The sequence below is a fragment of the Stegodyphus dumicola genome, chromosome 10, assembly GCF_044657685.1.
Source record: "Stegodyphus dumicola isolate Sdum_Otavi_A_Nest chromosome 10, ASM4465768v1".
NCBI lineage: Eukaryota > Metazoa > Arthropoda > Arachnida > Araneae > Eresidae > Stegodyphus > Stegodyphus dumicola.
In genome coordinates, this window is record NC_140777.1 from 9,309,119 (window position 1) to 9,324,867 (window position 15,749).

The window sequence follows — 15,749 nt, forward strand, 5'->3', positions numbered from 1 at the left end:
TTTTTGCTGCTCTGAAATGTAGTTCCAATTGCTCCAGGGAGGGCACCCCAGAGGATTTTCCGTTGAAGGTATTAGCCCAAATGTATCCACAACCTTTTAGTTCGGGCGCCAGTGTTAGAGTCAATAGGTTTTTTACTGTTTTGATATATGAAATGTATTTCCAACTGCCCCACAGAGGACATCACAAAACTTTCGAAGAAGCTACCCAATTATTATACAAACCCTTTTAGTTCGGGCGCCAGTGTTAGAGTCAGTAGGTTTTTTACTGTTTTGATATATGAAATGTATTTCCAACTGCTCCAGGGGGAAACCACAGATGCTTATCCGTTGAAGGTATTAGCCCAATTGTATCCACAACCTTTTAGTTCGGGCGCCAGTGTTAGAGTCAATAGGTTTTTACTGTTTTGATATATGAAATGTATTTCCAACTGCTCCACAGAGGACATCACAAACCTATCGAAGAATCTACCCAATTATTACACAAACCCTTTTAGTTCGGGCGCCAGTTTTAGAGACAATAGGCTTTGCTGTTCTGAAATGTAGTTCCAACTGCTCCAGGGAGGACACCACAGAGGCTTTTCCGTTGAGGGTATTAGCCCAATTGTATCCACAACCTTTTAGTTCGGGCGCCAGTGTTAGAGTCAATAGGTTTTTACTGTTTTGATATATGAAATGTATTTCCAACTGCTCCACAGAGGACATCACAAACCTTTCGAAGAAGCTACCCAATTATTATACAAACCCTTTTAGTTCGGGCGCCAGTGTTAGAAGCAATAGGTTTTTGCTGTTCTCAAATGAAGTTCCAACTGCTCCAGGGAGGACACCACAGAGGATTTTCCGTTGAAGGTATTAGCCCAATTGTATCCACAACCTTTTAGTTCGGGCGCCAGTGTTAGAGTCAATAGGTTTTTACTGTTTTGATATATGAAATGTATTTCCAACTGCTCCACAGAGGACATCACAAACCTTTCGAAGAAGCTACCCAATTATTATACAAACCCTTTTAGTTCGGGCGCCAGTGTTAGATGCAATAGGTTTTTGTTGTTCTGAAATGTAGTTCCAACTGCTCCAGGGAGGACACCACAGAGGCTTTTCCGTTGAAGGTATTAGCCCAATTGTATCCACAACCTTTTAGTTCGGGCGCCAGTGTTAGAGTCAATAGGTTTTTACTGTTTCGATATATGAAATGTATTTCCAACTGCTCCACAGAGGATATCACAAACTTTTCGAAGATGCTACCCAATTATTATACAAAGCCTTTTAGTTCCGGCACCAGTTTTAGAGGCAATAGGTTTTTGCTGTTCTGAAATGTAGTTCCAACTGCTCCAGGGAGGACACCACAGAGGCTTTTCCGTTGAAGGTATTAGCCCGATTGTATCCACAACCTTTTAGTTCGGGCGCCAGTGTTAGAGTCAATAGGTTTTTACTGTTTTGATATATGAAATGTATTTCCAACTGCTCCACAGAGGACATCACAAAACTTTCGAAGAAGCTACCCAATTATTATACAAACCCTTTTAGTTCGAGCGCCAGTGTAAGAGGCAATAGTTTTTGCTGTTCTGAAATGTAGTTCCAACTGCTCCAGGGAGGACACCACAGAGGATTTTCCGTTGAAGGTATTAGCCCAATTGTATCCACAACCTATTAGTTCGGGCGCCAGTGTTAGAGTCAATAGGTTTTTACTGTTTTGATATATGAAATGTATTTCCAACTGCTCCACAGAGGACATCACAAACCTTTCGAAGAAGCTACCCAATTATTATACAAACCCTTTTAGTTCGGGCGCCAGTGTTAGAGGCAATAGTTTTTGCTGTGCTTAAATGTAGTTCCAACTGCTCCAGGGAGGACACCACAGAGGCTTTTCCGTTGAAGGTATTAGCCCGATTGTATCCACAACCTCTTAGTTCGGGCGCCATTGTTAGAGTCAATAGGTTTGAACTGTTTTGATATATGAAATGTATTTCCAACTGCTCCACAGAGGACATCACAAACATTTCGAAGAAGCTACCAATTATTATACAAACCCTTTTAGTTCGGGCGCCAGTGTTAGAGGCAATAGGTTTTTGCTGCTCTGAAATGTGGTTCCAATTGCTCCAGGGAGGGCACCCCAGAGGATTTTCCGTTGAAGGTATTAGCCCAAATGTATCCACAACCTTTTAGTTCGGGCGCCAGTGTTAGAGTCAATAGGTTTTTACTGTTTTGATATATGAAATGTATTTCCAACTGCTCCACAGAGGACATCACAAACCTTTCGAAGATGCTACCCAATTATTATACAAAGCCTTTTAGTTCGGCCGCCAGTTTTAGAGGCAATAGGTTTTTGCTGTTCTGAAATGTAGTTCCAATTGCTCCAGGGAGGGCACCCCAGAGGATTTTCCGTTGAAGGTATTAGCCCAATTGTATCCACAACCTTTTAGTTCGGGCGCCAGTGTTAGAGATAATAGGTTTTTACAGTTTTGATATATGAAATGTATTTCCAACTGCTCCACAGAGGACATCACAAACCTTTCGAAGAAGCTACCCAATTATTATACAAACCCTTTTAGTTCGGGCGCCAGTGTTAGATGCAAAAGTTTTTGTTGTTCTGAAATGTAGTTCCAACTGCTCCAGGGAGGACACCACAGAGGCTTTTCCGTTGAAGGTATTAGCCCAATTGTATCCACAACCTTTTAGTTCGGGCGCCAGTGTTAGAGATAATAGGTTTTTACAGTTTTGATATATGAAATGTATTTCCAACTGCTCCACAGAGGACATCACAAACCTTTCGAAGAAGCTACCCAATTATTATACAAACCCTTTTAGTTCGGGCGCCAGTGTTAGATGCAATAGGTTTTTGTTGTTCTGAAATGTAGTTCCAACTGCTCCAGGGAGGACACCACAGAGGCTTTTCCGTTGAAGGTATTAGCCCAATTGTATCCACAACCTTTTAGTTCGGGCGCCAGTGTTAGAGTCAATAGGTTTTTACTGTTTCGATATATGAAATGTATTTCCAACTGCTCCACAGAGGATATCACAAACTTTTCGAAGATGCTACCCAATTATTATACAAAGCCTTTTAGTTCCGGCACCAGTTTTAGAGGCAATAGGTTTTTGCTGTTCTGAAATGTAGTTCCAACTGCTCCAGGGAGGACACCACAGAGGCTTTTCCGTTGAGGGTATTAGCCCAGTTGTATCCACAACCTTTTAGTTCGGGCGCCAGTGTTAGAGTCAATAGGTTTTTACTGTTTTGATATATGAAATATATTTCCAACTGCTCCATAGAAGACATCACAAACATTTCGAAGAAACTACGCATTTATTATACAAAATCTTTTAGTTCGGGCGCCAATGTTAGAAGCAATAGGTTTTTGCTGTTCTCAAATGAAGTTCCAACTGCTCCAGGGAGGACACCACAGAGGATTTTCCGTTGAAGGTATTAGCCCAATTGTATCCACAACCTTTTAGTTCGGGCGCCAGTGTTAGAGTCAATAGGTTTTTACTGTTTTGATATATGAAATGTATTTCCAACTGCTCCACAGAGAACATCACAAACCTTTCGAAGAAGCTACCCAATTATTATACAAACCCTTTTAGTTCGGGCGCCAGTGTTAGATGCAATAGGTTTTTGTTGTTCTGAAATGTAGTTCCAACTGCTCCAGGGAGGACACCACAGAGGCTTTTCCGTTGAAGGTATTAGCCCAATTGTATCCACAACCTATTAGTTCGGGTGCCAGTGTTAGAGTCATTAGGTTTTTACAGTTTTGATATATGAAATGTATTTCCAACTGCTCCACAGAGGACATCACAAACCTTTCGAAGAAGCTACCCAATAATTATGCAAAACCTTTTAGTTCGGGCGCCAGTGTTAGAGTCAATAGGTTTTTTACTGTTTTGATATATGAAATGTATTTCCAACTGCTCCACAGAGGACATCACAAACCTTTCGAAGAAGCTACCCAATTATTATACAAACCCTTTTAGATCGGGCGCCAGTTTTAGATCCAATAGGTTTTTGTTGTTCTGAAATGAAGTTCCAACTGCTCCAGGGAGGACACCACAGAGGCTTTTCCGTTGAGGGTATTAGCCCAATTGTATCCGCAACCTTTTAGTTCGGGCGCCAGTGTTAGAGTCATTAGGTTTTTACTGTTTTGATATATGAAATGTATTTCCAACTGCTCCACAGAGGACATCACAAACCTTTCGAAGAAGCTACCCAATAATTATGCAAAACCTTTTAGTTCGGGCGCCAGTGTTAGAGTCAATAGGTTTTTTACTGTTTTGATATATGAAATGTATTTCCAACTGCTCCACAGAGGACATCACAAAACTTTCGAAGAAGCTACCCAATTATTATACAAACCCTTTTAGTTCGGGCGCCAGTGTTAGAGGCAATAGGTTTTTGCTGTTCTGAAATGTAGTTCCAACTGCTCCAGGGAGGACACCACAGAGGCTTTTCCGTTGAAAGTATTAGCCCAAATGTATCCACAACCTTTTAGTTCGGGCGCCAGTGTTAGAGTCAATAGGTTTTTACTGTTTTGATATATGAAATGTATTTCCAACTGCTCCACAGAGGACATCACAAACATTTCGAAGAAGCTACCAATTATTATACAAACCCTTTTAGTTCGGGCGCCAGTGTTAGAGGCAATAGGTTTTTGCTGCTCTGAAATGTAGTTCCAATTGCTCCAGGGAGGGCACCCCAGAGGATTTTCCGTTGAAGGTATTAGCCCAAATGTATCCACAACCTTTTAGTTCGGGCGCCAGTGTTAGAGTCAATAGGTTTTTTACTGTTTTGATATATGAAATGTATTTCCAACTGCCCCACAGAGGACATCACAAAACTTTCGAAGAAGCTACCCAATTATTATACAAACCCTTTTAGTTCGGGCGCCAGTGTTAGAGTCAGTAGGTTTTTTACTGTTTTGATATATGAAATGTATTTCCAACTGCTCCAGGGGGAAACCACAGATGCTTATCCGTTGAAGGTATTAGCCCAATTGTATCCACAACCTTTTAGTTCGGGCGCCAGTGTTAGAGTCAATAGGTTTTTACTGTTTTGATATATGAAATGTATTTCCAACTGCTCCACAGAGGACATCACAAACCTATCGAAGAATCTACCCAATTATTACACAAACCCTTTTAGTTCGGGCGCCAGTTTTAGAGACAATAGGCTTTGCTGTTCTGAAATGTAGTTCCAACTGCTCCAGGGAGGACACCACAGAGGCTTTTCCGTTGAGGGTATTAGCCCAATTGTATCCACAACCTTTTAGTTCGGGCGCCAGTGTTAGAGTCAATAGGTTTTTACTGTTTTGATATATGAAATGTATTTCCAACTGCTCCACAGAGGACATCACAAACCTTTCGAAGAAGCTACCCAATTATTATACAAACCCTTTTAGTTCGGGCGCCAGTGTTAGAAGCAATAGGTTTTTGCTGTTCTCAAATGAAGTTCCAACTGCTCCAGGGAGGACACCACAGAGGATTTTCCGTTGAAGGTATTAGCCCAATTGTATCCACAACCTTTTAGTTCGGGCGCCAGTGTTAGAGTCAATAGGTTTTTACTGTTTTGATATATGAAATGTATTTCCAACTGCTCCACAGAGGACATCACAAACCTTTCGAAGAAGCTACCCAATTATTATACAAACCCTTTTAGTTCGGGCGCCAGTGTTAGATGCAATAGGTTTTTGTTGTTCTGAAATGTAGTTCCAACTGCTCCAGGGAGGACACCACAGAGGCTTTTCCGTTGAAGGTATTAGCCCAATTGTATCCACAACCTTTTAGTTCGGGCGCCAGTGTTAGAGTCAATAGGTTTTTACTGTTTCGATATATGAAATGTATTTCCAACTGCTCCACAGAGGATATCACAAACTTTTCGAAGATGCTACCCAATTATTATACAAAGCCTTTTAGTTCCGGCACCAGTTTTAGAGGCAATAGGTTTTTGCTGTTCTGAAATGTAGTTCCAACTGCTCCAGGGAGGACACCACAGAGGCTTTTCCGTTGAAGGTATTAGCCCGATTGTATCCACAACCTTTTTGTTCGGGCGCCAGTGTTAGAGTCAATAGGTTTTTACTGTTTTGATATATGAAATGTATTTCCAACTGCTCCACAGAGGACATCACAAAACTTTCGAAGAAGCTACCCAATTATTATACAAACCCTTTTAGTTCGAGCGCCAGTGTAAGAGGCAATAGTTTTTGCTGTTCTGAAATGTAGTTCCAACTGCTCCAGGGAGGACACCACAGAGGATTTTCCGTTGAAGGTATTAGCCCAATTGTATCCACAACCTATTAGTTCGGGCGCCAGTGTTAGAGTCAATAGGTTTTTACTGTTTTGATATATGAAATGTATTTCCAACTGCTCCACAGAGGACATCACAAACCTTTCGAAGAAGCTACCCAATTATTATACAAACCCTTTTAGTTCGGGCGCCAGTGTTAGAGGCAATAGTTTTTGCTGTGCTTAAATGTAGTTCCAACTGCTCCAGGGAGGACACCACAGAGGCTTTTCCGTTGAAGGTATTAGCCCGATTGTATCCACAACCTCTTAGTTCGGGCGCCATTGTTAGAGTCAATAGGTTTGAACTGTTTTGATATATGAAATGTATTTCCAACTGCTCCACAGAGGACATCACAAACATTTCGAAGAAGCTACCAATTATTATACAAACCCTTTTAGTTCGGGCGCCAGTGTTAGAGGCAATAGGTTTTTGCTGCTCTGAAATGTGGTTCCAATTGCTCCAGGGAGGGCACCCCAGAGGATTTTCCGTTGAAGGTATTAGCCCAAATGTATCCACAACCTTTTAGTTCGGGCGCCAGTGTTAGAGTCAATAGGTTTTTACTGTTTTGATATATGAAATGTATTTCCAACTGCTCCACAGAGGACATCACAAACCTTTCGAAGATGCTACCCAATTATTATACAAAGCCTTTTAGTTCGGCCGCCAGTTTTAGAGGCAATAGGTTTTTGCTGTTCTGAAATGTAGTTCCAATTGCTCCAGGGAGGGCACCCCAGAGGATTTTCCGTTGAAGGTATTAGCCCAATTGTATCCACAACCTTTTAGTTCGGGCGCCAGTGTTAGAGATAATAGGTTTTTACAGTTTTGATATATGAAATGTATTTCCAACTGCTCCACAGAGGACATCACAAACCTTTCGAAGAAGCTACCCAATTATTATACAAACCCTTTTAGTTCGGGCGCCAGTGTTAGATGCAAAAGTTTTTGTTGTTCTGAAATGTAGTTCCAACTGCTCCAGGGAGGACACCACAGAGGCTTTTCCGTTGAAGGTATTAGCCCAATTGTATCCACAACCTTTTAGTTCGGGCGCCAGTGTTAGAGATAATAGGTTTTTACAGTTTTGATATATGAAATGTATTTCCAACTGCTCCACAGAGGACATCACAAACCTTTCGAAGAAGCTACCCAATTATTATACAAACCCTTTTAGTTCGGGCGCCAGTGTTAGATGCAATAGGTTTTTGTTGTTCTGAAATGTAGTTCCAACTGCTCCAGGGAGGACACCACAGAGGCTTTTCCGTTGAAGGTATTAGCCCAATTGTATCCACAACCTTTTAGTTCGGGCGCCAGTGTTAGAGTCAATAGGTTTTTACTGTTTCGATATATGAAATGTATTTCCAACTGCTCCACAGAGGATATCACAAACTTTTCGAAGATGCTACCCAATTATTATACAAAGCCTTTTAGTTCCGGCACCAGTTTTAGAGGCAATAGGTTTTTGCTGTTCTGAAATGTAGTTCCAACTGCTCCAGGGAGGACACCACAGAGGCTTTTCCGTTGAAGGTATTAGCCCGATTGTATCCACAACCTTTTAGTTCGGGCGCCAGTGTTAGAGTCAATAGGTTTTTACTGTTTTGATATATGAAATGTATTTCCAACTGCTCCACAGAGGACATCACAAAACTTTCGAAGAAGCTACCCAATTATTATACAAACCCTTTTAGTTCGAGCGCCAGTGTAAGAGGCAATAGTTTTTGCTGTTCTGAAATGTAGTTCCAACTGCTCCAGGGAGGACACCACAGAGGATTTTCCGTTGAAGGTATTAGCCCAATTGTATCCACAACCTATTAGTTCGGGCGCCAGTGTTAGAGTCAATAGGTTTTTACTGTTTTGATATATGAAATGTATTTCCAACTGCTCCACAGAGGACATCACAAACCTTTCGAAGAAGCTACCCAATTATTATACAAACCCTTTTAGTTCGGGCGCCAGTGTTAGAGGCAATAGTTTTTGCTGTGCTTAAATGTAGTTCCAACTGCTCCAGGGAGGACACCACAGAGGCTTTTCCGTTGAAGGTATTAGCCCGATTGTATCCACAACCTCTTAGTTCGGGCGCCATTGTTAGAGTCAATAGGTTTGAACTGTTTTGATATATGAAATGTATTTCCAACTGCTCCACAGAGGACATCACAAACATTTCGAAGAAGCTACCAATTATTATACAAACCCTTTTAGTTCGGGCGCCAGTGTTAGAGGCAATAGGTTTTTGCTGCTCTGAAATGTGGTTCCAATTGCTCCAGGGAGGGCACCCCAGAGGATTTTCCGTTGAAGGTATTAGCCCAAATGTATCCACAACCTTTTAGTTCGGGCGCCAGTGTTAGAGTCAATAGGTTTTTACTGTTTTGATATATGAAATGTATTTCCAACTGCTCCACAGAGGACATCACAAACCTTTCGAAGATGCTACCCAATTATTATACAAAGCCTTTTAGTTCGGCCGCCAGTTTTAGAGGCAATAGGTTTTTGCTGTTCTGAAATGTAGTTCCAATTGCTCCAGGGAGGGCACCCCAGAGGATTTTCCGTTGAAGGTATTAGCCCAATTGTATCCACAACCTTTTAGTTCGGGCGCCAGTGTTAGAGATAATAGGTTTTTACAGTTTTGATATATGAAATGTATTTCCAACTGCTCCACAGAGGACATCACAAACCTTTCGAAGAAGCTACGCAATTATTATACAAACCCTTTTAGATCGGGCGCCAGTGTTAGAGTCAATAGGTTTTTTACTGTTTTGATATATGAAATGTATTTCCAACTGCCCCACAGAGGACATCACAAAACTTTCGAAGAAGCTACCCAATTATTATACAAACCCTTTTAGTTCGGGCGCCAGTGTTAGAGTCAGTAGGTTTTTTACTGTTTTGATATATGAAATGTATTTCCAACTGCTCCAGGGGGAAACCACAGATGCTTTTCCGTTGAAGGTATTAGCCCAATTGTATCCACAACCTTTTAGTTCGGGCGCCAGTGTTAGAGTCAATAGGTTTTTACTGTTTTCATATATGAAATGTATTTCCAACTGCTCCACAGAGGACATCACAAACCTATCGAAGAATCTACCCAATTATTACACAAATCCTTTTAGTTCGGGCGCCAGTTTTAGAGACAATAGGCTTTGCTGTTCTGAAATGTAGTTCCAACTGCTCCAGGGAGGACACCACAGAGGCTTTTCCGTTGAGGGTATTAGCCCAATTGTATCCACAACATTTTAGTTCGGGCGCCAGTGTTAGAGTCAATAGGTTTTTACTGTTTTGATATATGAAATGTATTTCCAACTGCTCCACAGAGGACATCACAAACCTTTCGAAGAAGCTACCCAATTATTATACAAACCCTTTTAGTTCGGGCGCCAGTGTTAGATGCAGTAGGTTTTTGTTGTTCTGAAATGAAGTTCCAACTTCTCCAGGGAGGACACCACAGAGGCTTTTCCGTTGAGGGTATTAGCCCAATTGTATCCACAACCTTTTAGTTCGGGCGCCAGTGTTAGAGTCAATAGGTTTTTTACTGTTTTGATATATGAAATGTATTTCCAACTGCCCCACAGTGGACATCACAAAACTTTCGAAGAAGCTACCCAATTATTATACAAACCCTTTTAGTTCGGGCGCCAGTGTTAGAGTCAATAGGTTTTTTACTGTTTTGATATATGAAATGTATTTCCAACTGCTCCACAGAGGACATCACAAAACTTTCGAAGAAGCTACCCAATTATTATACAAACCCTTTTAGTTTGAGCGCCAGTGTTAGAGGCAATAGTTTTTGCTGTTCTGAAATGTAGTTCCAACTGCTCCAGGGAGGACACCACAGAGGCTTTTCCGTTGAAGGTATTAGCCCAATTGTATCCACAACCTTTTAGTTCGGGCGCCAGTGTTAGAGTCAATAGGTTTTTACTGTTTTGATATATGAAATGTATTTCCAACTGCTCCACAGAGGACATCACAAACCTTTCGAAGAAGCTACCCAATTATTATACAAACCCTTTTAGTTCGGGCGCCAGTGTTAGAGGCAATAGTTTTTGCTTTTCTGAAATGTAGTTCCAACTGCTCCATGGAGGACACCACAGAGGCTTTTCCGTTGAAGGTATTAGCCCGATTGTATCCACAACCTCTTAGTTCGGGCGCCATTGTTAGAGTCAATAGGTTTGTACTGTTTTGATATATGAAATGTATTTCCAACTCCTCCACAGAGGACATCACAAACATTTCGAAGAAGCTACCAATTATTATACAAACCCTTTTAGTTCGGGCGCCAGTTTTAGAGGCAATAGGTTTTTGCTGTTCTGAAATTTAGTTCCAATTGCTCCAGGGAGGGCACCCCAGAGGATTTTCCGTTGAAGGTATTAGCCCAATTGTATCCACAACCTTTTAGTTCGGGCGCCAGTGTTAGAGATAATAGGTTTTTACAGTTTTGATATATGAAATGTATTTCCAACTGCTCCACAGAGGACATCACAAACCTTTCGAAGAAGCTACGCAATTATTATACAAACCCTTTTAGATCGGGCGCCAGTGTTAGAGTGAATAGGTTTTTTACTGTTTTGATATATGAAATGTATTTCCAACTGCCCCACAGAGGACATCACAAAACTTTCGAAGAAGCTACCCAATTATTATACAAACCCTTTTAGTTCGGGCGCCAGTGTTAGAGTCAGTAGGTTTTTTACTGTTTTGATATATGAAATGTATTTCCAACTGCTCCAGGGGGAAACCACAGATGCTTTTCCGTTGAAGGTATTAGCCCAATTGTAACCACAACCTTTTAGTTCGGGCGCCAGTGTTAGAGTCAATAGGTTTTTACTGTTTTGATATATGAAATGTATTTCCAACTGCTCCACAGAGGACATCACAAACCTTTCGAAGAAGCTACCCAATTATTATACAAACCCTTTTACTTCGGGCGCCAGTTTTAGAGACAATAGGCTTTGCTGTTCTGAAATGTAGTTCCAACTGCTCCAGGGAGGACACCACAGAGGCTTTTCCGTTGAGGGTATTAGCCCAATTGTATCCACAACCTTTTAGTTCGGGCGCCAGTGTTAGAGTCAATAGGTTTTTACTGTTTTGATATATGAAATGTATTTCCAACTGCTCCACAGAGGACATCACAAACCTTTCGAAGAAGCTACCGAATTATTATACAAACCCTTTTAGTTCGGGCGCCAGTGTTAGATGCAATAGGTTTTTGTTGTTCTGGAATGAAGTTCCAACTGCTCCAGGGAGGACACCACAGAGGCTTTTCCGTTGAGGGTATTAGCCCAATTGTATCCACAACCTTTTAGTTCGGGCGCCAGTGTTAGAGTCAATAGGTTTTTACTGTTTTGATATATGAAATATATTTCCAACTGCTCCATAGAAGACATCACAAACATTTCGAAGAAACTATGCATTTATTATACAAAATCTTTTAGTTCGGGCGCCAATGTTAGAAGCAATAGGTTTTTGCTGTTCTCAAATGAAGTTCCAACTGCTCCAGGGAGGACACCACAGAGGATTTTCCGTTGAAGGTATTAGCCCAATTGTATCCACAACCTTTTAGTTCGGGCGCCATTGTTAGAGTCAATAGGTTTGTACTGTTTTGATATATGAAATGTATTTCCAACTGCTCCCCAGAGGACATCACAAACATTTCGAAGAAGCTACCAATTATTATACAAACCCTTTTAGTTCGGGCGCCAGTGTTAGAGGCAATAGGTTTTTGCTGCTCTGAAATGTAGTTCCAATTGCTCCAGGGAGGGCACCCCAGAGGATTTTCCGTTGAAGGTATTAGTCCAAATGTATCCACAACCTTTTAGTTCGGGCGCCAGTGTTAGAGTCAATAGGTTTTTACTGTTTTGATATATGAAATGTATTTCCAACTGCTCCACAGAGGACATCACAAACCTTTCGAAGATGCTACCCAATTATTATACAAAGCCTTTTAGTTCGGCCGCCAGTTTTAGAGGCAATAGGTTTTTGCTGTTCTGAAATGTAGTTCCAATTGCTCCAGGGAGGGCACCCCAGAGGATTTTCCGTTGAAGGTATTAGCCCAATTGTATCCACAACCTTTTAGTTCGGGCGCCAGTGTTAGAGATAATAGGTTTTTACAGTTTTGATATATGAAATGTATTTCCAACTGCTCCACAGAGGACATCACAAACCTTTCGAAGAAGCTACGCAATTATTATACAAACCCTTTTAGATCGGGCGCCAGTGTTAGAGTCAATATGTTTTTTACTGTTTTGATATATGAAATGTATTTCCAACTGCCCCACAGAGGACATCACAAAACTTTCGAAGAAGCTACCCAATTATTATACAAACCCTTTTAGTTCGGGCGCCAGTGTTAGAGTCAGTAGGTTTTTTACTGTTTTGATATATGAAATGTATTTCCAACTGCTCCAGGGGGAAACCACAGATGCTTTTCCGTTGAAGGTATTAGCCCAATTGTATCCACAACCTTTTAGTTCGGGCGCCAGTGTTAGAGTCAATAGGTTTTTACTGTTTTCATATATGAAATGTATTTCCAACTGCTCCACAGAGGACATCACAAACCTATCGAAGAATCTACCCAATTATTACACAAACCCTTTTAGTTCGGGCGCCAGTTTTAGACACTATAGGCTTTGCTGTTCTGAAATGTAGTTCCAACTGCTCCAGGGAGGACACCACAGAGGCTTTTCCGTTGAGGGTATTAGCCCAATTGCATCCACAACATTTTAGTTCGGGCGCCAGTGTTAGAGTCAATAGGTTTTTACTGTTTTGATATATGAAATGTATTTCCAACTGCTCCACAGAGGACATCACAAACCTTTCGAAGAAGCTACCCAATTATTATACAAACCCTTTTAGTTCGGGCGCCAGTGTTAGATGCAATAGGTTTTTGCTGTTCTGAAATGTAGTTCCAACTGCTCCAGGGAGGACACCACAGAGGCTTTTCCGTTGAGGGTATTAGCCCAATTGTATCCACAACCTTTTAGTTCGGGCGCCAGTGTTAGAGTCAATAGGTTTTTTACTGTTTTGATATATGAAATGTATTTCCAACTGCCCCACAGTGGACATCACAAAACTTTCGAAGAAGCTACCCAATTATTATACAAACCCTTTTAGTTCGGGCGCCAGTGTTAGAGTCAATAGGTTTTTTACTGTTTTGATATATGAAATGTATTTCCAACTGCTCCACAGAGGACATCACAAAACTTTCGAAGAAGCTACCCAATTATTATACAAACCCTTTTAGTTCGAGCGCCAGTGTTAGAGGCAATAGTTTTTGCTGTTCTGAAATGTAGTTCCAACTGCTCCAGGGAGGACACCACAGAGGCTTTTCCGTTGAAGGTATTAGCCCAATTGTATCCACAACCTTTTAGTTCGGGCGCCAGTGTTAGAGTCAATAGGTTTTTACTGTTTTGATATATGAAATGTATTTCCAACTGCTCCACAGAGGACATCACAAACCTTTCGAAGAAGCTACCCAATTATTATACAAACCCTTTTAGTTCGGGCGCCAGTGTTAGAGGCAATAGTTTTTGCTGTTCTGAAATGTAGTTCCAACTGCTCCATGGAGGACACCACAGAGGCTTTTCCGTTGAAGGTATTAGCCCGATTGTATCCACAACCTCTTAGTTCGGGCGCCATTGTTAGAGTCAATAGGTTTGTACTGTTTTGATATATGAAATGTATTTCCAACTGCTCCACAGAGGACATCACAAACCTTTCGAAGATGCTACCCAATTATTATACAAAGCCTTTTAGTTCGGGCGCCAGTTTTAGAGGCAATAGGTTTTTGCTGTTCTGAAATGTAGTTCCAATTGCTCCAGGGAGGGCACCCCAGAGGATTTTCCGTTGAAGGTATTAGCCCAATTGTATCCACAACCTTTTAGTTCGGGCGCCAGTGTTAGAGATAATAGGTTTTTACAGTTTTGATATATGAAATGTATTTCCAACTGCTCCACAGAGGACATCACAAACCTTTCGAAGAAGCTACGCAATTATTATACAAACCCTTTTAGATCGGGCGCCAGTGTTAGAGTGAATAGGTTTTTTACTGTTTTGATATATGAAATGTATTTCCAACTGCCCCACAGAGGACATCACAAAACTTTCGAAGAAGCTACCCAATTATTATACAAACCCTTTTAGTTCGGGCGCCAGTGTTAAAGTCAGTAGGTTTTTTACTGTTTTGATATATGAAATGTATTTCCAACTGCTCCAGGGGGAAACTACAGATGCTTTTCCGTTGAAGGTATTAGCCCAATTGTATCCACAACCTTTTAGTTCGGGCGCCAGTGTTAGAGTCAATAAGTTTTTACTGTTTTGATATATGAAATGTATTTCCAACTGCTCCACAGAGGACATCACAAACCTATCGAAGAATCTACCCAATTATTACACAAACCCTTTTAGTTCGGGCGCCAGTTTTAGAGACAATAGGCTTTGCTGTTCTGAAATGTAGTTCCAACTGCTCCAGGGAGGACACAACAGAGGCTTTTCTGTTGAGGGTATTAGCCCAATTGTATCCACAACCTTTTAGTTCGGGCGCCAGTGTTAGAGTCAATAGGTTTTTACTGTTTTGATATATGAAATGTATTTCCAACTGCTCCACAGAGGACATCACAAACCTTTCGAAGAAGCTACCGAATTATTATACAAACCCTTTTAGTTCGGGCGCCAGTGTAAGAGGCAATAGTTTTTGCTGTTCTGAAATGTAGTTCCAACTGCTCCAGGGAGGACACCACAGAGGATTTTCCGTTGAAGGTATTAGCCCAATTGTATCCACAACCTTTTAGTTCGGGCGCCAGTGTTAGAGTCAATAGGTTTTTACTGTTTTGATATATGAAATGTATTTCCAACTGCTCCACAGAGGACATCACAAACCTTTCGAAGAAGCTACCCAATTATTATACAAACACTTTTAGTTCGGGCGCCAGTGTTAGAGGCAATAGTTTTTGCTGTTCTGAAATGTAGTTCCAACTGCTCCAGGGAGGACACCACAGAGGCTTTTCCGTTGAAGGTATTAGCCCGATTGTATCCACAACCTCTTAGTTCGGGCGCCATTGTTAGAGTCAATAGGTTTGTACTGTTTTGATATATGAAATGTATTTCCAACTGCTCACCAGAGGACATCACAAACATTTCGAAGAAGCTACCAATTATTATACAAACCCTTTTAGTTCGGGCGCCAGTGTTAGAGGCAATAGGTTTTTGCTGCTCTGAAATGTGGTTCCAATTGCTCCAGGGAGGGCACCCCAGAGGATTTTCCGTTGAAGGTATTAGCCCAAATGTATCCACAACCTTTTAGTTCGGGCGCCAGTGTTAGAGTCAATAGGTTTTTACTGTTTTGATATATGAAATGTATTTCCAACTGCTCCACAGAGGACATCACAAACCTTTCGAAGATGCTACCCAATTATTATACAAAGCCTTTTAGTTCGGCCGCCAGTTTTAGAGGCAATAGGTTTTTGCTGTTCTGAAATGTAGTTCCAATTGCTCCAGGGAG